This window comes from Lithobates pipiens, unplaced genomic scaffold, assembly GCF_037356315.1.
Source record: "Lithobates pipiens isolate NorthernLeopardFrog02 unplaced genomic scaffold, aLitPip1_a1.2 Scaffold_18, whole genome shotgun sequence".
Taxonomy (NCBI): Eukaryota; Metazoa; Chordata; class Amphibia; order Anura; family Ranidae; genus Lithobates; species Lithobates pipiens.
Window position 1 is genome coordinate 262,728,300 of NW_027507758.1, and position 24,539 is coordinate 262,752,838.

The 24,539-nt window shown below is 44.2% G+C and overlaps 1 protein-coding gene across 3 annotated transcripts in view; it reads left to right on the top strand.

Moving 5' to 3' along the window:
- Positions 1–24,539, top strand: part of ARHGAP18 (Rho GTPase activating protein 18) — a 200,756-nt gene that overhangs the window by 74,747 nt on the left and 101,470 nt on the right. The gene's annotated exons all lie outside the window — the stretch shown is intronic.

The window sequence follows — 24,539 nt, forward strand, 5'->3', positions numbered from 1 at the left end:
ACAATAAATATGTCTGGTATGTAAGTACCAAAGCAGATTGAGAAAGTTGGAAGTCTACAGAAAGGCAGATTGGACAGAAGTCCCACATCTCTGCCTGATCTGGGTAGAATTGGATCAGTCAAACATATTTGCTTCTCTACTCCTAAAATTAGAAAAAGATCCAATCTGCAGCTGTCCTTTGAGACTGCAAGAGCCTATTGTTGCTTAGTTTTCATGCTTTGTAAAATTTATGACTCTCATAAACTTCTGTGGGCAGAAGAGGAAGTGAACTTAAAATGGTTTAGTCTTCACTAATGTATTACTTTTAAACCCATGCCGAGTATCTTCTTCCACAAACCCACCACTCACTACAGCACTTGGCAGTGATATAGGGGCCGGTGAATCAAATCACTAATTACACATCCAAGATGGCAGAACCAATAAGCTGGTAGATGGCATACTCTTGCGTCTTTTTTTTTTTTTTTTTTTTTTGATTTGTTTTGTTTTTTTTCTCCCTCTTTACAGCACCTTCTCTGTTTTCCGAAATACCTGGTATGCAGAGCAAAGCAGGCATACCACTTGTCTTGGGTTACTAGACACATCAGTAGGACAACCTGAATACATTTGTGTTGAGTCGATTCAAAATAAAATGGCGTTGTAATGCGTGCATGGAACGCTACCATGCATTGAGATAGTGCGCATGCTTTACTGCATATCACTTTAACATGCTGGTGTGAAGGAGTTCTCAACAGTGGTGTAGTGGTTAGCACTTTCGCTTAGCAGCAGAAGGATAGCTGCTTTGAATCCCAACCACGCCACACTCCAAAGACCTGCTACTAGGTTAATTGGTTCCTATCTAAATTGGCCCTATTATATGTATGAATGCGAGTTAGACATGGTTCACACTGAGACGACTTGTCAGGTGACTTAGCCGCCTGACAGGTCGCGCTCCATTCTGTACAATGGAACCGTTCTAATAGGAGCGGCATAAGTCGCTCTGACTTAGAAAAAGGTTCCTGTACTACTTTGAGGGACGACTTGCATTGACTTCTATACAGAAGTCATTTTGCAAATCGCCGCTGAAGTTGGAAGCAGGTCGCCTGAGGCAGTCGTGCTGCAAGTGGGGCTGCCTCAATGTGAACCGATCCTTAGGGACATTTGATTGTAAGCTCATTGAGGGCAGGGACTGATGTGAATGTATATGTAAAATGACAGGGCTATATAAGCAACTGAAATAAATTTAACAGTGACCCAGTTGTCCTAGAACACACTGGGGTTTATTTACTAAAACTCTGGCGCAGCTCTGCATAGAAACCAATCCACTTCCAGGTTTTTGGTAGAAGCTGATTGGCTATCATGCACAGCTGCACCAGATTTTGCACTCTCCAGTTATAGTCAATTGACCCCACTGTATCTGTAGCTTCTACCGAATAAGGCTCCATTCACACTTGCATGGCTCCAAAGTTGCTCTGACTTTAGAGTGCAACTTTGATTTAACTTCGGATGGATGCGAATTGGTTACAACTTTGGCTTTGACCAGTGATAATTGACAACTGTTGCACAACTGCGCTAAATGCGTATTGACGCCGATGCAAAATGCAGGGGGGGGGGCCCTCATGCAACTTTTTTTTTTTTTACATTTTGGCAGGGTTCCTTTCCTCTTCAAGATTCTCAGCACATAGGTCAAATCATCTTGATCCGACTTCTGGTGTGACTTCTATTCAAATCAATGGGCTCCCATAGGGAAGCATTGATTTTGTATAGAGGCAGAGAAACGCTGGACGCTATATATACAGCGTTAAGCCTCATTAAACTGCGTTTAACACCCTTTACCGGTGTCTGGTGTTTTTACAGCTCTAGCGCTGGAGCCTCAGAACGCGCTGGTCCTGTTGTTGTGGTGTGTGTGTGTGTGTGTTGTGTTTTTTTTTTTTTTTTTTTTTTTTTGGAGCTTAAAAACGATATAATGTGTATAATAACCTAGAGTGGCGTTTTTAAGCTGCAAAAAAGCTCAAAAACGCCGCTGTAAAAACGTCAGTCCATATGGGGCCTAAGAATGTAATAAAAATGAAAGGAAACCTTGTATTACAATTTTATTTTTATACATTTTAGTAAAATGAGTGTAATGGTCTATAATATGGTTCCCTGGTGTCCAACCTGCAGCCATTTTGGTAGGTGATACGCAGCTCTTGGACTTTAGCAGTCTGTAGAAGGAACATTGGTTGGGGTAATGTCATTGATCTTTTCCAACTTCATGTAAGGCTTCATGTACACGGGACATTTCTACAACCTCTCTTGAATGATTTAACTTTGACAGATAGTAACCCACTTTTAAAACATCCGTTTTGCCACGTTTACATGCTGCATTTTGCTGCATTTGTTTTTTTCTTTTTCTTAATTTTTGGCCATTTAAAAAAAAAAAAAAAAAAAACACCTGTAAACAAAATGCGGCTAAATGTGAGTTACCATGTTTAGCCGCGTTTGGAATCATTTGGCGCTTGAAATGCCTCTAAACACAGCTTCTGAACCCATTTTTTTTGCATTTAAAAAAGCCTCTAAACTCAACTGCCTAGAAACGACTGTAAAAGGGCCCTGTGTACATGTACTGATAAGATAACAGAGGAGTTCAGGAGCAGTTGAAAAAATGCTCAACTGCTCCTAAACGCCCGTTTACCAGCAGCAGTGTACGTGAGGCCTAATGCCGCATACACATGATCGGAATTCCGGCCGGAAAAAGATCGATGAGAGCTTTTCATCGGAAAATGCGACCGTGTGTATGCTCCATCGGAATTTAGCTGTCCGAATTGATAGCATGTGCTCAATTTTCCCAACGGAAAAACTTTCTATCGGAAATTCCGATCGTGTGTATGCAATTTCCAACACACCAAAAATCATGCATGCTCAGATTCAACTACGAGACAGAAGCTATTGGCTACTGGCTATTGAACTTCCTTTTTCTAGTCCCGTCGTATGTGTTGTATGTCACCGCGCTCTAAACGATCGGAATTTGGTGTGACCATGTGTAGGCAAGACAGCTTGTGCGGAATTCCATCGGGAAAACCATCAGAGCTTCTTCCGATGATAATTCCGATTGTGTGTATGCGGCATAAGATGTTCCTAGCTTTATATTGTCTTCTGTAGCATATCCCTTGCCAAAAATGTAGCCTGTCCATGCTCTCTGACCTCTAGTTCCTTTATTAGGTCTCCAGTTTTCATTATCACATTATCATGGTCAGAGACTGCAGACGTAGTACAATCCCTAGGATAAGTAATGGATAATGGCCAACAGGCCCTCTTAACAGACCCAGTGAAACTACAGCAGTGATCCCTCTGGCTGGATGATCACTCACTCTGGGTTCCCCCGCGGGCGACTCTGGTCAGTAGTGTAGTATGTCTGTACCCTGGCAGTGGCTCAGTCTTTCTCTCCCTAGTGGTGCTGGGCAGTGTGGCTCTCTATGGTGGTGCTGGACATCATGACTTTCTCTGGTGGCGCAGGGCAGTGTAGCTCTGTCTCTGGTGGCGCTGGGCAGCGTGGCTCTCTCTCTGGCTTCTGCCCTGCACACTCCTCGTTCTTTTTCCTTTTGCACTCTCTCCCTCAGCTTTTTTCCAGGCTGCAGTCTCTCAATCTATCTCAATTGAGCTGTAGCCTCCTCCCTGTGGAAAATGGGGCCACCAATCTTTGGGACTACATGTCCCATTATGCTCTCCTCTCCTAGTCTCCTTTGATTGGCCCTCAGTTATGAACAATAGGGAAGGAACAGAGCGGGCAGAAAGTTGGGCAAGGAACCTGGTGAGAGCCGTCATCTCTTCTTCCCGACAGGAGAAAGGGGGGGGGGGGTGACCGGGAGAAACCTGATAGCCCGCAGCTTGCCATTCTCTTGTCACAGCGCCGCCGAGTTCTCTGCTGGACTGAGCAGGGAAAAGACCAGTCACACTACATGGATAGGGAGGCTTGACAGCACCTTGATAGTGTCACCCCACTGGCGGGTTGCACATGGGTGTATGCTGCCCACACCCTGATAGCGATGGAACTGTGTTGAATTTAAGATCTGATTCCAGGGGGGGGGCACTTGACCCCCCTTGCCCCTACCTGCGGACGCCCATGGGTCTGATGCATCTTTGTTCTCTGTTCCAGGGGCGAATCGGGTCCGAATTTTTGCCTGGTTTTGGACCTGATACGGAGCCAAAGACGCATAAGAAACTTTTCCAGTGCAGATGCTCCAGAGGTGTGTGAACCAGCTGTCAGTGGAGGTCCGGTCACACTCTCCCGTCCTGCAGTGCTCTCTGCACCAGAAATATAACAGAGAGCATTTTATATGTTGTCTTACTTTTACATAGTTGAGTGTCCAAAGCAGATTTTACTTAGCGTTTCATGTATTGGCCATTTTAATACAGCAGAGAATGAAACCTACTTTATCGGGCAGTAATTTGAGGCACTCATACAGTACACTTTGTGCAGCTGTATAAATCAACGTGCCCAACAACAACATAGTCATATGATCTTTACACATTCTGACCCATCTGACTTCAGTGCATATTTACTCTGGTTTTTATTAGACCTAAACATCGAAATAAACACGGTATAATGGCAAATTTATGTTTCCATAAATAAGTATGGTTTTAGTTAAGAAATATGTTAATTGTACAGAAAATTTAGCAAATATCAATCTTTAGAACAGCAGAAGCATCCCTAGTTCAAGGTCTTCGTTTTTAAAACTTAAAGTAGAAGTCCAAAAACTAACACTAAACCTGCTCTGTGCCACAGTCTAAGCCTAAGTTATCTAACCCTGTACTTGCCTATTCTGCACCTGATCCGCTCTCCAGCAGCAGAAGAGGACCAACAATGGCTGTGAAATTAATTGGAGGTGACATCACCCATACACTTACTATGGGGCTTCCATTGACTGCTGCCTCTCCTGCACCCACCTACACAGCGAAGCTGATGCTGGGACTGGACCAGATTGGCTGCAGGATAGGTAAGTACAGTGACCATATATTTTTATTTTTTTTGCTTTACAGGGTTAGATAGATTAGGTTTAGAATGTGGCACAGAGCAGGTTTAGAGTTAGGTTTTGCCTGAACTTGTACTTTTAATGTGTAACTAAAGGCAAAAAACATAATTTTTTTTTTTTTTTTAGAAGAGGGAAGTGGAATCTAATACAGGTTTCTATTGCGGTCTGTGCTCCCCCATTAAAGAGATTCACCCACTCTATTTGTCCTGTTTACCGTTATCATTGAAAGTGAAGGTAAAAGAAAACCCCAAATATTGGAAGTTATCCCCCACTATTCCTGTTTTGGGGACAAACCAACGGCATCAATGGTGTAGTTCTACTTTACAGCTAAACTCCCAAGTATGATCTTTATTGCAAACTTAAATTGGTTCAATTGGACCAAAGTATGTACAGTATCTCACAAAAGTGAGTACACCCCTCACATTTTTGTAAATATTATATTATATCTTTTCATGTGACAACACTGAAGTAATGACACTTTGCTACAATGTAAAGTAGTGAGTAAGTGAGTAGTAAAGTAGTAGTGAGTAGTGAGACCCCATACACACTATTAGATTTTCTGGAGATTTTTGTCTTCAGATTTACCAAAACCATATAATGTGAGATCAAACCTTAAAGCGGAATTCTGGAAAAAAAAATTAAAGTCAGCAGCTACAAATACTGTAGCTGCTGACATTTTTAATATAAGGACACTTGCCTGTCCAGGAAGCCTGCGATGTCGGAACCCCAGCCAATCTTAGGATCAACTCCGCTACCATTCCTGGTAAGGGAACCAGACAGTGAAGACTTTTGGCTTCACTCCTGGTTCCCTACTGCACATGCGTGAGATGCGCTGCGCGTCTCATTGGTCCCGGCTGTCTTCTGGGACCTGTGTATCTCCCAGAGGACGTGGAGGAGGCGGATTTGATGGATGTTGCATAGATGGAATTGATTTTTCCCTGAAAGTAGGAGCAGATACCTGAATTTGACAGGTATCTGCTCCTCCCTCCCCCCTGAAAGGTGCCAAATGTGACACCGGAGGGGGGGAGAAATCTGAACAGCAAAATTTCAATTTCTGGGTGTAACTCCGCTTTAAAGTGCAAGGGCCTGCAATCAGGCAGGCCCTTGCACTACATGATTTTGGTAAATCTGAAGACAAAAATCTGAAGAAATTCTTTATGGTGTGTATGAGACTTGAGGACATGGATTACTGGAACAATATCCTGTGGTCTGACGAGACCAAGATAAACTTATTTGGTTCAGATGGTGTCAAGCGTGCGTGGCGGCAACCAGGTAAGGAGTACAAAGACAAGTGTATCTTGCCTACAGTCTAGCATGGTGATGGGAATGTCATGGCCTGGGGATGCATGAGTGCTGCTGGCACTGGGGAGCTACATTCATTGAGGGAACATGATCCCCTCTCTTTGGAGACTGGGTCGCAGAGCAGTATTCCAACATAACGACCCCAAACGCACCTCCAAGATGACCACTGCCTTGCTAAAGAAGCTGAGGGTAAAGGTGATGGACTGACCAAGCATCTGTGGGGCATTCTCAAATGGAAGGTGGAGGAGCGCAAGGTCTCTAACATCCACCAGCTCCATGAGGTCATCATGGAGGAGTGGAAGAGGACTGCAGTGGCAACCTGTGAAGCTCTGGTGAACTCCATGCCCAAGAGGGTTAAGGTAGTGCTGGAAGGTAATGGTGGCCGCACAAAATATTGACACTTTTTGGCCCTAAGTTGGACATTTTCACTTAGGGATGTACTTACCGTATATACTCAAGTATAGGCCGACCCGAATATAAGCCGAGGCCCCCAATTTACCCCCAAAAAACTGGAAAAAATTATTGACTCGTGTATAAGCCGAGGGTGAGACATGCCTGTCCATCCCTGTGTGTCCGTCCATCCCTGTGGGTCCATCCATCCCTGTGTGTGTGTCCATGCATCCGTGTGTGTGTGTGTGTGTCCATGCATCCGTGTGTGTGTGTGTGTGTGTGTGTGTGTGTCCATGCATCCGTGTGTGTGTGTGTGTGTGTGTGTGTGTGTCCGTGCAGCCTACCTGTGTCCAGCCTGCCTGTGTCCGTCCAGCCTGTGTCCGTCCAGCCTGCGTCCCGTCCAGCCTGCGTCCCGTCCAGCCTGCGTCCCGGCCCGTCCCGTCCCGTCCCGAGCCGAGCCTCCGTCCTTCAGCTCTTCGTCGGCGGCCATTCTAGGATTCAAAAGCCGCGCCTCCGTCGGTGATAGGCGGAACACTCAATTTCCCACTGACTGCTGTTCCGCCTATCGGATGTCCGTGATAGGCGGAACACTGAATTTCCCAGCAGCCTGTGTTCCGCCTATCACGGGCATCGTCTCATCCTCGTCCGTAGTACGAGGATGAGACGATGCCCGTGATAGGCGGAACACAGGCTGCTGGGAAATTCAGTGTTCCGCCTATCACAGGCGAAGGCGGAGGCGGAGGCGCGGCGTTTGAATGTTAGAATGGCCGCTGTCTGTCTGCTCGATACGCTGATCGAGCAGACAGACAGCGATGACTCGAGTATAAGCCGAGGGGGGCACTTTCAGCCTCAAAAAAGAGGCTGAAAATCTCGGCTTATACTCGAGTATATACGGTACTTTTTTTGCCAGCGGTTTAGACACTAATGGCTGTGTGTTGAGTTATTTTGAGGGGACCGCAAATTAACACTGTTATACAAGCTGTACACTCACTACTTTACATTGTAGCACAGTGTAATTTCTTCAGTGTTGTTACATGAAAAGATATAATAAAATATTTACAAAAATGTGAGGGGTGTACTCACTTTTGTGAGATACTGTATATATGTATACCTGAGGGAGTGCCGAGGAAGCTCACAATCCCTGTAGTAGTTTGCCCCACTACAGTGATCATCACAATTATCTGGGTCTGTTGCCAAGAGGCTTCTCTTATGCATACTGACCACAGTGGGTCACTCACCGGGAATGCTAAGCAAACCTTTGTTGAAGTAAAACTGAACAAGTTAAGAACAGAAAGTTACTGTAAACTGTTAGGTCTTCAACATGTAAAAAAAAAAGGAAAAGCTTGTTCTGTAATTAGCCCAAGTGTGAACTAAAAAACTGAACTAAAACTTGCCGTAGATGAAATATACAGATAGCTGATCTAGTTTAACCCATTCACACCTAATGGTAAAACAAATCTTGATGCCTAAGCCCAATTTTGCAACTTTGACATTTGACACTACATTGTGCATTTAGGTGGATTATACCATGTTTTTTTTAAGGACAAATTGGGCTTTGGTTGGTGGTAAATGGTAATGGATATCTCCTGTGTGGGTTTATTTTTTATTTTTTTTACCTTACCTAAAACACCTATCCTAATAAAAAAAAAAAAATCCTGTCCAAAAAATACTGACCTTGACCCAAATGCTAGCCGTGGCATTGACCTAGATTTTTTATTTATTTTTGTCTTATCTCTGCAAGAACAAGGAAAGCTACAATGATTGTAATGTGCAGTTCAGCATACAGTGTGCAGGGGTCCTGAGTACGTAACGTAAAAAACCCATAGTACAGAGCGCAGAATTCATTAGTATTGTCCAGGGGCCATTAATGTAACATATAACTGTAAGAGGTATGTAATGTATAGCACAACATACAGTTATGACTAGGTAATGTACAATGTATTTTACTAAATCCTCACTATTGCACCCTGCATACCCTACCATACATGACATACTCTTGGTTACTCTGTATACTTTGCTGCACGCCCCCAGCAAAGTTCCCTTGTCCTCTCCAAGCAAAAATCCTCCACCCCTCAAAGTAACCATCAATTACTCGCCTCTGCACACATCTTTTTCTTTCCTCAGCTCTGTGCCCAACATCCACAGCCCACCTACACACCTCCCCATCCACAGCTCAGCTCTGTGGCCAACATCCACAGCTCAGCTCTGTGGCCAACATCCACAGCTCAGCTCTGTGCCCAACATCCACAGCCCACCTACACACCTCCCCATCCACAACCCACCTCTTCTGCCCCATTCCCAGCTCAGCTCTGTGCCCAACATCCACAGCCCACCTACACACCTACCCATCCACAACCCACCTCTTCTGCCCCATTCCCAGCTCAGCTCTGTGCCCAACATCCACAGCCCACCTACACACCTCCCCATCCACAACCCACCTCTTCTGCCCCATTCCCAGCTCAGCCCTGTGCCCAACATCCACAGCCCACCTACACACCTACCCATCCAAAACCCACCTCTTCTGCCCCATCCCCAGCTCAGCTCTGTGCCCAACATCCACAGCCCACCTACACACCCTCCCCATCCACAGCACACCTCTTCTGCCCCATTCACAGTTCACCTCTCTGCACTTTTTCCACAGTTCACCTTAGCACCCCGTCCAACTCACCTTTGTACCCCATTAACATCTCACCTCTGCACCGCTCCATCCACAGATTACACCCCCAGTCCACAACTCACCTCAGCACCCTCATCTACAGCTTATCCTCTCAGCTTTCACCTCTGCACAATCTGCAAACCACTTTCCCTGCTATAACCCCTACACAAATCCCACCTTTTCCAGCTCTCCCCTTTGCACAAATATCCCACCGTTTTACAAACCCCTCCCCCAGATCTCTCTTCCTTTCACAAATAACCATCCTCCCCCCAGCTCTTTCACTTTTTTTTTTTTTTTTTGTCCAGCTTTCTCACAAATCTTCCCACCCCTACACACAATTGTAACAGGCTGCAGGTGGAGAAAGAAGCTGCCTCCCCAAGCCCCATATTTACAAACAATGTTGGCGATTGCAGCATCGAGATCCGGTGTTCTGACGAGAAAGGTCCCCCCCATCGCATAGTGTCCGCCCTATACTGCGCAGGTGCATCGCTTGCACAGAACGGGGGACAAAGGAGACGCCCAAAAGTCTCCAAACATGCACAGCTGTTCATGAGCTCTACACGGCGCCTGCACAATTAATAGTACATTCTGTCACACGCTCCCGAAGCTCGTGGAGGTGGCTTTCTCAAATGGTGGATCTTTGCGGGGCGTGTTAAGATACCAGCATCATTGTAAAGCTCCTTCAGTTGTGTAATCAGCACTGCCCCTTGCAGAGTTGTACGGGCATCGGGAGCATGTGACAGAATGTACTATTAATTGCGCAGGCGCCGTGTAGAGCTCATGAACAGCTGTTCATGTTGGGAGACTTTCGGCATCTCCTTTGTCCTCCGTACTGCGCAAGCGCTGCGCCGATTATCTATAATGCCTTTACTTTTCTGTGTTACGTGACATGAGGGAGAGGACAGGGCTGCCAAAGGTGGCGGAACTCCATTCCGTCAGGAAAAAAAGCCCTGAATAATAATGGCAAGGTATTAGGTTTTCTTCCAGTATATTTAATTGTCAATATTTTAGGCACTGTTCACACAAGAACATGGTACAGGAAACCCACATTCAAAATTCACTGAAATGGACAAAAAAATAATTTATTTAACTCTGTTCATAAATAACATCTTATTAAGTAGGGATCTTGCCCCATGTAGTCGGAGATTGGTTAGCAGCATCTGCAGGTACAAAGTTGGCTCGTAGTGGCCTTAAGGCCCCCTTTCCAGCAGGAGACCCACTGTCTATAATTGTAGATGATGGATTGGGCTCTAATAACATGGTATGGCAAAATACCATGTAACTCCACCAACAACTCTTGCCAAACTACAATTGCTGTGGCCATCTGACCCTGCTGTGCTCTGCCCAGACCCCCTTCTAGCTGCTATAACATGACAATCTGCATCTCCTATTCTGCACAGCTAGCAGGCAGGCCTCAGCTTACCTCTCCAGCCATATCCTTGATTTGGATGTTACTATTATCCAGCTCTAGCATAACCTCCAGGACCCCAATAATGAATAGCAGCCTGACCCCAGTCAGCTCAATCTGGTCCATTCCCCACAATATTGTAACTTCCCACCACTTTGCGCATATACACCCATCTGTCGCTTTCCACATTTCTTCCCCCACAAGTCTGCCATATTGCTAATACTGTTTTCTATTATCTAGAATACAGATGGAGCCTTTACTAATATTTTCCATTTTTATAAATGAGTTACAATCTCTATGCATATTAATGAGCGGTTACTTAAAATTTACAGTTATTGAGTCCTCCACAGTAACAGGAATTCATAGAGTAAACATGTTTTCTTTTTCCAGTATCTCATTGTCTCTTGGGGAAAAATCTCTTTAAATGTCTCATTATGTTGTTTATTTTCCATTGCTCCGTGTGCCTGGAATCCTTTTAAGAATTGCAAACAATGCAATCATTTATGGAGACTATTGAATGGGGGGTTTTTTTCAGCTGTCATGTCAATGCACTGTATACAGATGAGCCCTCATTATTATATTCATCCACACCTCACACCTCACGCATCACGTTTACTATATTAAAGGTACATTTTACAGTGATTGTAAAGGTTTTTCTTTTTATTTATTACCTGCTCTGTGCAATGGGTTTGCACAGAACAGCCCTAATACTCCTCTTCTGGGGTCCCCCAATGGCACTTCTGGCTCCTCCTGCCTTCCGAACACCCATCTCAGGAAGCCGCTTCATATTGGAGCATAGATGGGGGTCTGAATCCCACTGTGTTCATCTATTGACACACACACAGTGCAGCTTGGCCCCACCCCCTCTTTACTGGATTTGATTGACTGCAGCAGGAGCCAATCACAGTGAAGTGACAGTGCCAGTCCAGTGAAGAAGGAGAGAGAGCAGCACGGCTGCTCTCATGAACAACGCTGGATTGAGATTGGGCTCAGGTAAGAATTTAGAGGGGGTAAGGGGAGCTGAAGCCACTGCCTTTACAACTACCTTAAGCAGACAGCTCAAAAGGTAGTTGGGGGGGGTTATTTATTATAATATTGGGGTGTGTGTATGTGTGTGTGTGTGTATGTATGTATGTATGTATATGTGTGTGTGTGTGTGTGTGTGTGTGTATGTGTGTGTATATATATATATATATATATATATATATATATATATATATATATATGTGTATATATATATATATATATATATATATATATATATATATATATATATATATATATATATATATATATATATATATATATATATATATATAAAATATTGTGTATATATATGTGTGTGTGTGTGTGCAGACAGTTTTGTAACTTAATACACCTAGGAGGATGACACTGCTTTCTTTGTTAAAACGTTATTAAACACAAAAACAAATATGCATTATATTGCAAATTACCAATTCTTAGCCCTTGTACACACGGTTGAACATTCCGACAACAAAATCCGTTGGATTTTGTCCGAAACTTGTGTTGCATACACACAGTCGGACAAAGTTGTCGGAAAATCTGATCGTACGTAACGTGATGACGTTATTTCGTTATGACGGGACTACGTTCAGGCTAGTAGCCAATAGCTTTGGTCTAGGAATTTGATCTGAGCATGCGTGGCACTTTGTCCGATCGGAATTCTTTACACACAATCGGACAAAGTCCGATCGGATCATGTTGTCGTAAAGTTTTATAGCCCAGCTCTAAAACTTTGTCCGTCGGATATTCCGAGGGAAACAGTCCGATGGAGCCCACACAGATTATCGGATTATCTGACAACACCGTCCAATCGGACATTTTCCGTCGGAATGTCCGACCGTGTGTACAAGGGCTTAGATGTGGTGTTTTTTCCTTTTTTGGTTAGGATCCCCCCTTTTTATTTTTCACCTGGTGATTTGGCCAGTAAGTCTATTATTTTTCAGCTTCCTTTACCAAGAAATAGGCCAAGCTACAAAGACAAAGGGGCAGTTAGAGTTTTGAGACAAACCATTTAGTACTGACAGAGGTGCTTAAAATTGTCAGCTTTATTCCAAAAGAAAAAACACTGTTGATGTAACTGCCAAAAATGTTAGGAGTTTGGCTTTAATTTGTTAGTCAAGTCCATCTAAAATTGCTATTGCATCCAACATTACCCTCTTTGCGGACTGACAATGCTACTATCTGAGGCTGTCTCTGATGCTTGGGTTGGAGACACCCCAAAACAAGAAGTGTGTTACTGGCCAAATCGCCATGTGAAACAAAGGGTGGGGGGGGGGGAAGGCTACATAAGAAAATTAAAAGCAGCCACCACATTTTAAAGCAGTTCTTCAGTCGGATTTAAAAAAAATCAAAAGTCTGTAGCTGCTGACTTTTAATAAAAGGACACTTACCTGTGCAGAAATCCAGCATGTTTACTGTGGGAAGACACGCTGTGTGAATGGTCCTGCAGCCTCCTAGGACCTGTGATGTGTCCCGGGAGAGAGAACTTTCAGTGGACTTCACCCCTTTAAGATGAAGTTCTGCTTTAACCACCTCAATACAGTGCAGTTACACCCCCTTCCTGACCAGACCAATTTTCAGCTTTCAGCGCTCTCACAGTTTGAATGACAATTACTCAGTCATCCAACACTGTATCCATATGAAACTTGCGTCCTTTTTTCCACACAAATAGAGCTTTCTTTTAGTGGTATTTAATCACTAGTGGGTTTTTTATTTTTTGTGCTATAAATAAAATAAAACGTAAATTTTGTGAAAAAAAAATGCCTTTTTCTTTGTTTCTGTCATAACTTTTTGCTAATTAGTAATTTTTCTTCATAAATTTTGGCCAAAATTTATACTGCTACATATCTTTGGTAAAAATAACCCGCATTAGTATATATTATTTGGTCTTTGTGAAAGTTATAGAGTCTACAAACTATGGTGCCAATCACTGAAAATTGATCACTTCTGATCAGGCCTTCAGTACATCAGGTGTACCTCATTTCTTGAGACACTAAAAAGTCAGGAAAGTACAAATACCCCCCAAATGACCTCTTTTTAGAAAGTAGACATTCCACGGTATTAAGTAAGTAGCATGGTGAGTTTTTTTAAGTTTTCATTTTTTCCCACAATTCTTTGCAAAATGAAGATTTTTTTTTTTATTATTTTTTTTTTTTACAAAATTGTCATATCAGGTTATTTCTCACACACAGCATATGCATACAACAAATTACACCCCAAAATACATTCTGCTTCTCTTCCCGAGTACGGCGATACCACATGTGTGAGACTTTTACACAGCCTGGCCACATACAGATCACTAACATTGATGTAGTACCTTCAGATGTTCTATGAGCAAAAATGACACATCTCATTTCTCAACCACCTATTACACTTTTGAAGGCCCTGGAGTACCAGGACAATGGAATTTACCATAAAATTACCCCATTTTGGAAAGCAAACACCCCAACGTATAATCTGTGAGGCATAATGAGTCTTTTGAATGGTTAATTTTTTTCCAGAAGTTTTTGGAATATGTGGAAAAAAATTAAAACGCATTTTTTTTTTTTTTTTTACACAAAATTGTCAATTTATAAGATATTTCTAACACATAGCATGTATATAGCAAAAATTACACCCCAAAATACATTCTGCTTCTCCTCCCGAGTATGGCGATACCACATGTGTAGGACTTTTACACAGCCTGGCCACATAGAGAGGCCGAACATTGAAGTAGTACGTTCAGGCGTTCTAGGAGCACAAATGACACATCTCATTTCATTCCTACCTATCACACTTTTGAAGGTCCTGGACCACCAGGACAGTGAAATTACCCACAAAATGACCCCATTTTGGAAAGCAAACACCCCAACGTATATTCTATGAGACATGGGCTGCAAATAGGTACTCGGGTACTCTGATGGGCTGGAGATAGGTACTCTGATGGCCTGGTAACAGGCACTCGGGTACTCTGATGGCCTGGTGACAGGTACTCGGGTACTCTGATGGCCTGGTGACAGGTACTCGGGTACTCTGATGGCCTGGTGACAGGTACTCGGGTACTCTGATGGCCTGGTGACAGGTACTCGGGTACTCTGATGGCCTGGTGACAGGTACTCGGGTACTCTGATGGCCTGGTGACAGGTACTCGGGTACTCTGATGGCCTGGTGACAGGTACTCGGGTACTCTGATGGCCTGGTGACAGGTACTCGGGTACTCTGATGGCCTGGTGACAGGTACTCGGGTACTCTGATGGCCTGGTGACAGGTACTCGGGTACTCTGATGGCCTGGTGACAGGTACTCGGGTACTCTGATGGCCTGGTGACAGGTACTCTGATGGTTTGGTGACTGGTATTTGGGTACTCTGAAGGGCGGTGACAGGTACTCATATGGACTGTAACAGCTACTCAGGTACTCAGATGAACTGTGACAGGTACTCGGGTACTCAGATGGACTGGAACAGGTACTCGGGCACCCTGATGGACTGTGACAGGTACTCGGTACTCTAATAGACTGTGACAGGCACTCGGTACTCTAATGGGCCGTGACAGGTACTCGGGTACCCTGATGGGCCGTGACAGGCACTCGGTACCCTGATGGGCCGTGACAGGTACTCGGGTACCCTGATGGGCCGTGACAGGTACTCGGGTACCCTGATGGGCCGTGACAGGTACTCGGGTACCCTGATGGGCCGTGACAGGTACTCGGGTACCCTGATGGGCCGTGACAGGTACTCGGGTACCCTGATGGGCCGTGACAGGTACTCGGGTACCCTGATGGGCCGTGACAGGTACTCGGGTACCCTGATGGGCCGTGACAGGTACTCGGGTACCCTGATGGGCCGTGACAGGTACTCTGATGTGCCGTGACAGGTACTTGGGTACTCTGATGGGCTGTGACAGGTACTCTGATGGACTGTGATTGACAGGTACTATGAGGGGTGGTGACAGTTCCTCTTTATTGGGGGGGGGGGCAGGCAGGCAATCAGTGTGATTGGTGTACACTAGGCGGTAACGAGATGTTACCGCAATCTCCTCCTCACACACGATCGGTAACATCTCGTTACCGCGGTTTGTTTACATTTTAGTGATCGGCTGTGAAAGGATCACAGCCGATCACGTGGGTAAACAGCTGGCCAATGGCTGTTTACCAGCGTCGGTGACGAGCAGTGTTCCCGGGGAACACGCCGCCACCGACGTGCACGCGCAGCGCGCTCTCGATCGCGCGCATGCGCTGTGCACAGCCGGGGTGTAACCATCTGTGATCGCCCGTGACTTCATCACGGCCGATCACGTGGTAAACAGCCATAACCAATGGCTGTTCACCCCCTTCGGTGGTGAGTGGTGTCTCCGTGACACGCCGCCACCGAAGAAACAGGGATGCGCGCGCACGATCGCGCGCATTCCCTGTTTAAACGGGAGGCCGTCATATGACGGCCTCCCGCCACAATAGGTGCGCCGCCTGGCCGTCATTTGACGGCCGGCGGTCAGCATCTAGTTAAGGCATGGTTAGCTGCAATACATTACATTTTTTTTTTTTTTTTGGTACAGCTATAGTCAACTTTTTATTTTATTTTTTTATTTTGGATAGAGCAAGCCAGTGTTCTGTCCCCTATCAGACTGTCCTTGCATTTCCTGTCCCAAAGCCAAACAGGAAATGAGGAGAAATCCTTGCAAATTAAGGGAATTCCTAGGGGACCCCCAGGTCACCAGAACTAGTGTTTCCATTAGAAGATTTCTCCTCTTTTACTTTTCTGAGGTCAACCCACATTTTGGGATATCCTTTTACTTTCCTTTTCAATGATAATGATAAACTGGCAAATAGAGTGGGTGAAGCTCCATACCAGGGGCACAGTCAGCAATAAAAACTGACAGGTGTTTTAACCCCTCTCCACTCTATCCAAAACAAAAATGAAAAATACTTTTACTTACACTTGCCACTTATACTTGCTACTTGTAGCGGGGTCATATTGTTGTCACCCATAGCCTGCTGGTTGGGCAATAAAGGAGCAGCAAGACAATGATAATATCAAATCTGCTCTGTTGTCTATCTTCTCCTGTCAACATGCTACCTGTCAGCAGATTTGCATGCAGCAGAATCTGATTGGCTGCTAGTCCTGCCCCTCCTTCTTCTGCCAGTGAGCACTGCTGTTGTCTGATTTGAAGACCGATTCTGGTATTTATGCTAAATACATTTAGATGCTTATGCAATATATGATTTTACACCTGCCTGGAGTTCAACTTTATAAAATATCAATTTGAAACTGTAACAAATATATACAGTGGGGAAAATAATTATTTGATTCCCTGCAGATTTTGTAAGTTTGCCCACTTACAAAGAAATGAAGGGTCTATATGTTTAACATTTTGGAGAAAGCAAATTCGGATTTTCTGATGTTTACCCAATTTTTATTTTTAAGGCCCTGTTCACATTATAACGTAGCAGGAATGAGTGTTCCAGCTATATGATGTGGACATGCAATTTTACACCTGATTCTGCGTGTTGAATAGGGCAGCCCATTCTATTTAGAGCAACCCTGAATGCTGCCTGATCCTGTTACGTGACAATTGCGGCAGAATGGCATTGTGTTTGGGGTGCCATTAAATCATAAACACACCCAAATGTGCATGGTGCATTGTGCTGCAATTGCACTGCAATTTTGCTCCATTCACACTTCGTTACATGGTTAGTAAGGTTGTATAAAGACACCAGTCCATCCAGTTCAGCCTGAGTGAGTGTCTACAATTGTCCCTATCCCTGTACATTGCACACTCACATCAGTACCTACCCTCAAGGAGCCCACAATCCAAGGTCCCCATTCATACACTAGGGTCAATTTTGGACAGAAGCCAATTAACCTACCTGCATGTCTTTTGGCGTGTGGGAGGAAACCGGAGTACTCGGAGGAAACCCACACAGGCACAGGGATAACATGCAAACTCCAGGCAGGTAGTGTCATGTTTGGGATTCGAACCAGCGACCCTTTTTACTGCTAGGTGAGAGTGCTAAGCACTACACTACTGTGCCGCCTAATTTGTGATTTGGGATAGCAGAATCGCTGTGATTCTACCAGTGATCCCAAATCATATGGCAATTGAAGCACGATGCACTGAGAGTGTTTGGCTGCCATTATGTTTTAAACGCAATGCGATTTTTGCTGCAGTTGTCACGCAACAGGATCGTGCTGCAATCTCAGCAAAACACTCTAAAAGGAGCAGAAGCTTCTTTTTGGGTGACGAACACGCATAGGGTAGCCCATTCAAGTGAATGTGACACGCAGAATCGCATGTCAGAATCACATAGCGGGAAAGCTCGTTCCCACTACATGATGTGAACAGGGTCTGAAATTGAAAATGATTATACGCTATGGGGTTTATTTACTAAAGGCAAATCCACTTTGCGCTACAAGTGAACTTGGAAGTGCAGTCACTGTAGATTTGAGGGGGACATGCAAGGAAAATAGAAAAACAGCATTTTTTTCTTGCACGTGATTGGATGATAAAATCAGAAGAGCTTCCCCTCATTTCACATCTTCCCCCTGGTTCTACAACGACTGCACTTTTTTTTTTTTTTTTTTTATTTAATTGCTTATTATTAGAAAAAAAGATTTGGTTTATACATACATAAAGCATGGTTTTCCAAACATAGAAAAAGTATACATATCACAACAAGAAATACAGATTTTTGCAATCATACATAACACTCTAGTTGTCTCTAACACACCTACAAATCTATCCCCCCCCCCCCAAAACCCTGTTCCTCGAACACGTGCTGTTAAGTCCAGCCAAGCCTATTGTGGCTAGCCGGTAAAGGAGAGGCAGGTCCCTTCAGGAACAGAAATAAGGAGCATCCGGAAAGCTCCCAAACCACGCCAAGCCTAAGCCGAGTGGGTACGCCTTAAGTCCCATCCTCCACTATCTCGTCCGAGGGGTAACCAATATCTCCCAACCATGGATTCCATAGCAGCTTGAATTTTTTTAAGTTGTTTTGTCTAATAAACATTGCTCGTTCACACCAAATTGTAGAGTTTATGGCATTTATCCATGCTTGCAATACTGGGGTTTTTTTTGCCTGCCAGTTCATCGCAATTAAGCGTCTGGCCTGATACAGGCATCTTAATATAGATATTTTTGTTGCAGCAGAGATTCTACCCCTTTCCATAATCCCTAATAGACAAGTCTTAGCTTCTGGTTCCAGGGTGGTATTAAAGATCCTGTTAATTCTATGTACGATTTCTATCCAGTACCGATATAATTTTGGGCACTTCCATACCATATGGAGCAGATCCCCTGGTGCTCCACATCTAGGGCACTCACCATTAGACTTTCTACTTATCTTCAACATTTTTTTTTTTAGGGGTGTAATATGCCCTATAAAGAAAGAGCTTGTGGGACATGCGCTGCGATGGGGAGATAGACACCAGGTTCCCTTGAGCTAGGATCTCATCCCATTGCTCTTGCCCAATTGGTCCCAAGTCTTCCTCCCATCCCCTCCTGCTCTTATCCGGTCCCTCTCCATTCAGGATTTTATCCTTGAGTTTTATATATAAACTAGAAATCTGACCCTTTGTTTGTCCTCGCTCAAGGAATCCCTGAAACAGGGGGCTCTTCACCCTCTCAATAACAAGTGTACCGTACTGTGCTTGTATCCCGTGTCTCACTTGCAAATATATATAAAATGTTTTGTTAGAGATACCAAATTCCTGACGAAGACCTTCAAAAGATTTCATAATATTTCCCTGATAGAGATGCACCAGTCTACTGATCCCCCTCCTCTCCCACTCCAGGGTCCGATCTATACTATTTAATTCGGCCAATTCTCCATTGTTCCATAGGGGAGTATACTCAGTTACTCCCTCATAGCCCAGGAGTTGCTTGGCTATCTGCCATACTTTCCTCGCCAAAACATTAGTAGGGCATTTACAAGCAAATGAGTTGGCCTCCAAAACTTCGATTAAGGTTTTATGATATGCTTTATTAATCATCAATTTATGATTCGGACAGCCACCCCCCTCCAGTCCAGCCCCAGTTAAATGCTGGAGCTGGGCTGATAGAAAGTAAGTTCTTGGATGCGGTATCGCTACTCCTCCCTTTTCCACAGGGAGCTGCAGTGTCCGCAGCCGAATCCGAGGCTGTCTCTTTTTCCATATTAATTCACGAATCAATCCCTCCAGTCTGTCGAACCACTTCTGGTTAATCCAGACTGGGGAATTGTGGAGGATATATAAGATCTGTGGCTGCCAAATCATTTTTACTAGGTTGCAGCGTCCCGCCACAGACAGGGGGAGGCGACACCAGTTATTGACCTTCTGCTTCAGTTTCGCCAGTAGTGGTACCAGATTCTCCTCAACATACCGGTTTATGTCTCTAGGAATCCAGACACCCAAGTATTTCAACTTGGGTACCACTTCTAGTCCCACAACTGTAGGCAATGTTTGATCTCCAGACTCCGACAATGGCATAAGGGCTGATTTACTCCGGTTGATAACCAAACCTGATTGTTGCCCAAATTCCTCCATCAGCCGTACTACACTGTTCAGAGTAGAGCTCACATCGCCAATAAAAAACAGGACATCATCTGCAAATAAGGCCAGCTTCTCCTCCTCCAGTCCGCGCCGGAATCCCTGGATGTCCGGGCGTGATCTCGCCATCACAGCCAGGGGTTCCATAGCCAATACGAACAAGAGGGGAGACAACGGGCACCCCTGCCTCGTACCCTTTTCTAGATGAAACGTATCGGAGAATAAAATCCCCATTTTAATCTTGGCCCTAGGTCCCCTATATAGTAATTTTACCCATTGGATGAATAGGGGGGCCAAAGCCGAAGCGTTCCAATACGCCCCAGAGATAGCCCCACTCCAGGCTGTCAAAGGCTTTGGTAGCGTCCAAAGCTAGTATGGCACCTGGGTTATCATTGTCTCTAGGTATTTGTAACGACTGCACTTCTAAGTGCAAAGTGGATTTGCCTTTAGTAAATCAACCCCTATATGTACGGTATATAAAAAAAGAATTGTGATGTGTGGCTGTTTTATGATCTAGTTTTAATTTGATTTTGAAAACTTGTCAGAAAACTTTGTTCTGAAAAATTGCATACCACATAAACTGTCTGGATTTATTACAGTAGATATTTACAATTCTGCTGTGTGGCATGGAGCAAAGTGCACTTGGCGTAGGTTTTCTGAGAATGGAGCTAAGAATAGAACATAAAGGTGTATGATGAAGGTTACCAACCAAGGTTTGCATTCTTCCTTTCATGTCCATGGGTCAATATGGTATTTGATTAACTATTGCATTAGTCACATTTTTGTGTTCTGCATGCAATACAAATACAAAAAAAAAAAAAAGTTTTCAAATGATTAAAAGCTATAACTAGTCATACAGAAATACCTGGAGTCGAGTTTACTTTCCAGTCTTTGATCTTTGTTGTCTTTACTTACACATTGATATAATAAAATTGGAGAGACTCATTGTAGTGTTAAAGTAGTTTGTGTTGCATAAATACATCCTTTGTCTGAAAAAAGACACAAGTCTATCTAGCTCAACCAATGGGGAAAAAAAGAAAAGTAAACCCTACATATACACAATCCTATACCCACAGTTGATCCAGAAGAAGGCAAAAAAATCCCAATAAAGTATGATCCAATTTTGCTTCAGAGAGAGAAAAAAATCCTTCCTGATTTCCCCCCAGGCAATCCGATATTCCCTGGATCAACTACCCCTGGTGCCCCCCTGTGCTCTCCAATGACCTGAAAGTGAATAATTCAACACTAAGTTCAATAAATGGACCCCTTCTGTATTTATACATGTTGATCATACCCCCTTTATTTTCCTGTTCTCAAGAGTGAATAAATTCAGTTCCTCTAATCTTTCCTCATAGCTGAGCTCCTCCATGCCTCTCATCAGTTTGGTTGCCCTTCTCTGCACTTTCTCCAGTTCCCGATTATCCTTTTTGAGAACTGGTGCCCAAAACTGAACTGCATATTCCAGATGAGGTCTTACTAATGATTTGTACCAGGGGCAAAATGATGTCCCTGTCTGTCTCTCTATCTCTCTCTCTCGTCTACAGTATATCTCTTATAATACAAGAAAGGATGTTGCATGCTTTTGAGTTTATGATCTGCCAGAACACACAGATCCTTCTCCACGATTGACTCCCTAGCTGCTCTCATCCTAGAATCTATGATGCGTGCCTAAATGCACAACTTGACATTATGTATGAGGTTTTATTTTGAGGTCGGGGGGGGGGTGGGGGGGGTGTCCTTAGGGTTGCCACCTTTTTTAAAGTCAAACCCGTATACACTTTAGTGGCACATGGCGATTCTTTTTGTAGTACACGCTATAGGATTGTAAGAGACTTAGGACACCCTTTGAGTTATCCTAGTAGAGTAGTAAGGAGGCATGCATAGTGTGCCGCAGTGAACAGTGGCTGGGGCCAAACTCTGTTAACAGTGGAGGGAGGGGGGACTTAAAGGGGTATGGTTAAATAAAACAAAAGCATTATGTGCCCATAAAATATGATTAGATTAATAAAAAAAAGTCAGTTAAAATATGAACTTAGCCTTCCTTAAAAGTAGGGCAGAGTGCGTTGTCAGTAGGGCAGTGGGTGGTGTCAGGAGGACAGTGGACCTCCATCCAAAAACCTGAATTGGCTCTGCTGAACCCAACCTCATCCAAACTGTTCACAAAGCGGCACTGTATGTTCAACAATCCTTTTAAGCACCTTTTTAATTACCAAAAAAAAAAAAATATATACAAATCAAAGCAATCCACAGGCACCCCACAAAGAAGATATTGAATAAAGGCTACTGAGTGAGCACAGGACAATGAAGTAATTATGCCAAAATGGGGCTGCGATCTTCAATTAGCAGCCATGTTCCTGGAAATACCAGCATGACAAGCCCCACACTGGAGAGCTTGTGGATTGTGAAGGAAAGTAAAGACTTATGGGGAAGAAAGGAAGGGCCCTCAGCTCTGCATTTAACCAGTGGTCGGTGTCCCCTTAGCTCGCACGGCAGGCTCTGTGGCTGTCACCGGCTCTGTTTGTCTGTGCTGCCCGCACTCCAGACAGGTCACATGCTTGCCTTGCAGAGGCCATGAGCTTTGTGTCTGCATGAAGTAGGCATTGGCGCGTCTCTCTCCCCTCCCCCTGTGTTGCATGGCATGGCACCGCACAGCTTGCACAGCATTGGAGACTTGGCCAGAGCGCCGGACAGCACAGACAGGAGAGAGACACCTGCATGGGGAACCCAATTACAGAGTCATAATAGGAGACTCCTAAGTTGGGTCTGAACACTGTGCCCGGAGCTCAGGTGGACTGATACCCGGACTCAGGATTCAAAACCCGTACTGTCCGAGCCTATTCACAAAGTATAGCTGTGAAGCAGCAAGGAGTCACAGCCGCCTTCCCACAGTAAATATGGAAGACCGTGCTGGATCCCTGGTCAGGTAAGTGGCTTTTAATAAAAAGTCAGCAGCTCCAGTTTTTGTGACTACTGACTTTTTTTTTTTTCAGACTAAAGAATCTCCAACTTCTGCCAGAGAGCAGAGGACTTTAAAATGTATGTAAACCCTAAAAATGAGCTTTCCTTATTTGCTCTTTTTATTTATTAAAACGCAGGACGCATTTTGTATATCTTTTTGATGAGTAAAAAAAAGTTGGTCTTGTCAGTTCAGAGATGTCCTGTATCCTATGCAGAGTTCATGCGAAATCTCAGAGTCCTAATACATATCTCCTGCAGAATGATTATAATGTTTTGATGATCTGAGAGCTATGCCAGGTACACTTAGGCTGAATATTGGCCGAAATCAATTGGTACAGTAGAAAGCGTCCAATATTTTGGCCCGGGCGTACAGCTGCCTGTCTTTCAGAAGCTGGCTTCATGACCAGCTTCCATTGAGCGAACGTGCTGGCAAACCAGCATCCGATCAGTGCTGGCAGCCAGTGTGTTCTGGTCTCTTTGTCTCAGTCTAGCCAGTGTCTCAGTCATTTTTGTGTGATCAGCACTCCTGAGAAGAACCAATTGTTAGGGAAGGTGCTACCATAGATACTTGGAAAAAACAGAATCATAATCAGTGACAGCAACCAAATCTCCCCTCCCCTCCCAGTTTGCCTCAACACTGTTGATCACTGATAAGGTTCCACTTGGTCCTTCACCCCCCTCTTTAAGTTATGAGGTGGAAGCTGTAAATCATTTAACAGCCTCAATAACTCTTTCCTTTATTATTATTATTTTTTTTTTTTTTAACAGTTTGGAGTAATTTTATATGCAATGTAAGTTAGTGCCAGGTATACAGTATTTAAATAAAGGTCCCTAGCTGGAAACTATTAGAAGCAACTAGCTGAGACGGCTATAAACCAGGTTAGAATAGAGTTATACTGTGTGGAACAATCTGAATGGCACTCCTTCACCTCTGTCCTATGAGTACATATTAAAGTATTTTTTTAGTGGTTCGTTCTCATGTGGTGCAGCTTTTGCTGCCCGCTGAAAAGCCATCCATAATGGATGTCTTTTCAAACGGGGTTTGACAGGGTGGTTAAGAGTCAATATCTTACCTGCTGTTTTAAGCCTGAAAATGTTGACTAACTGCTCCACAACTGTGTGCATTGCATGCGGTTGCAGCGCAGACTCATTCGCCTGAATGGGTTGCTTTTAGTGGCAGTACCACCTGCAAAATAGGACGAGCCTTGTGGCTGTGGCATATGTGCAGCCCTAACTGCCTGCTTTTCCACCTCTGGCTTCAGCCCTTAGGCTGGCCATGCATGGATCTTTTTGTTTTTCAACCGTTTATATT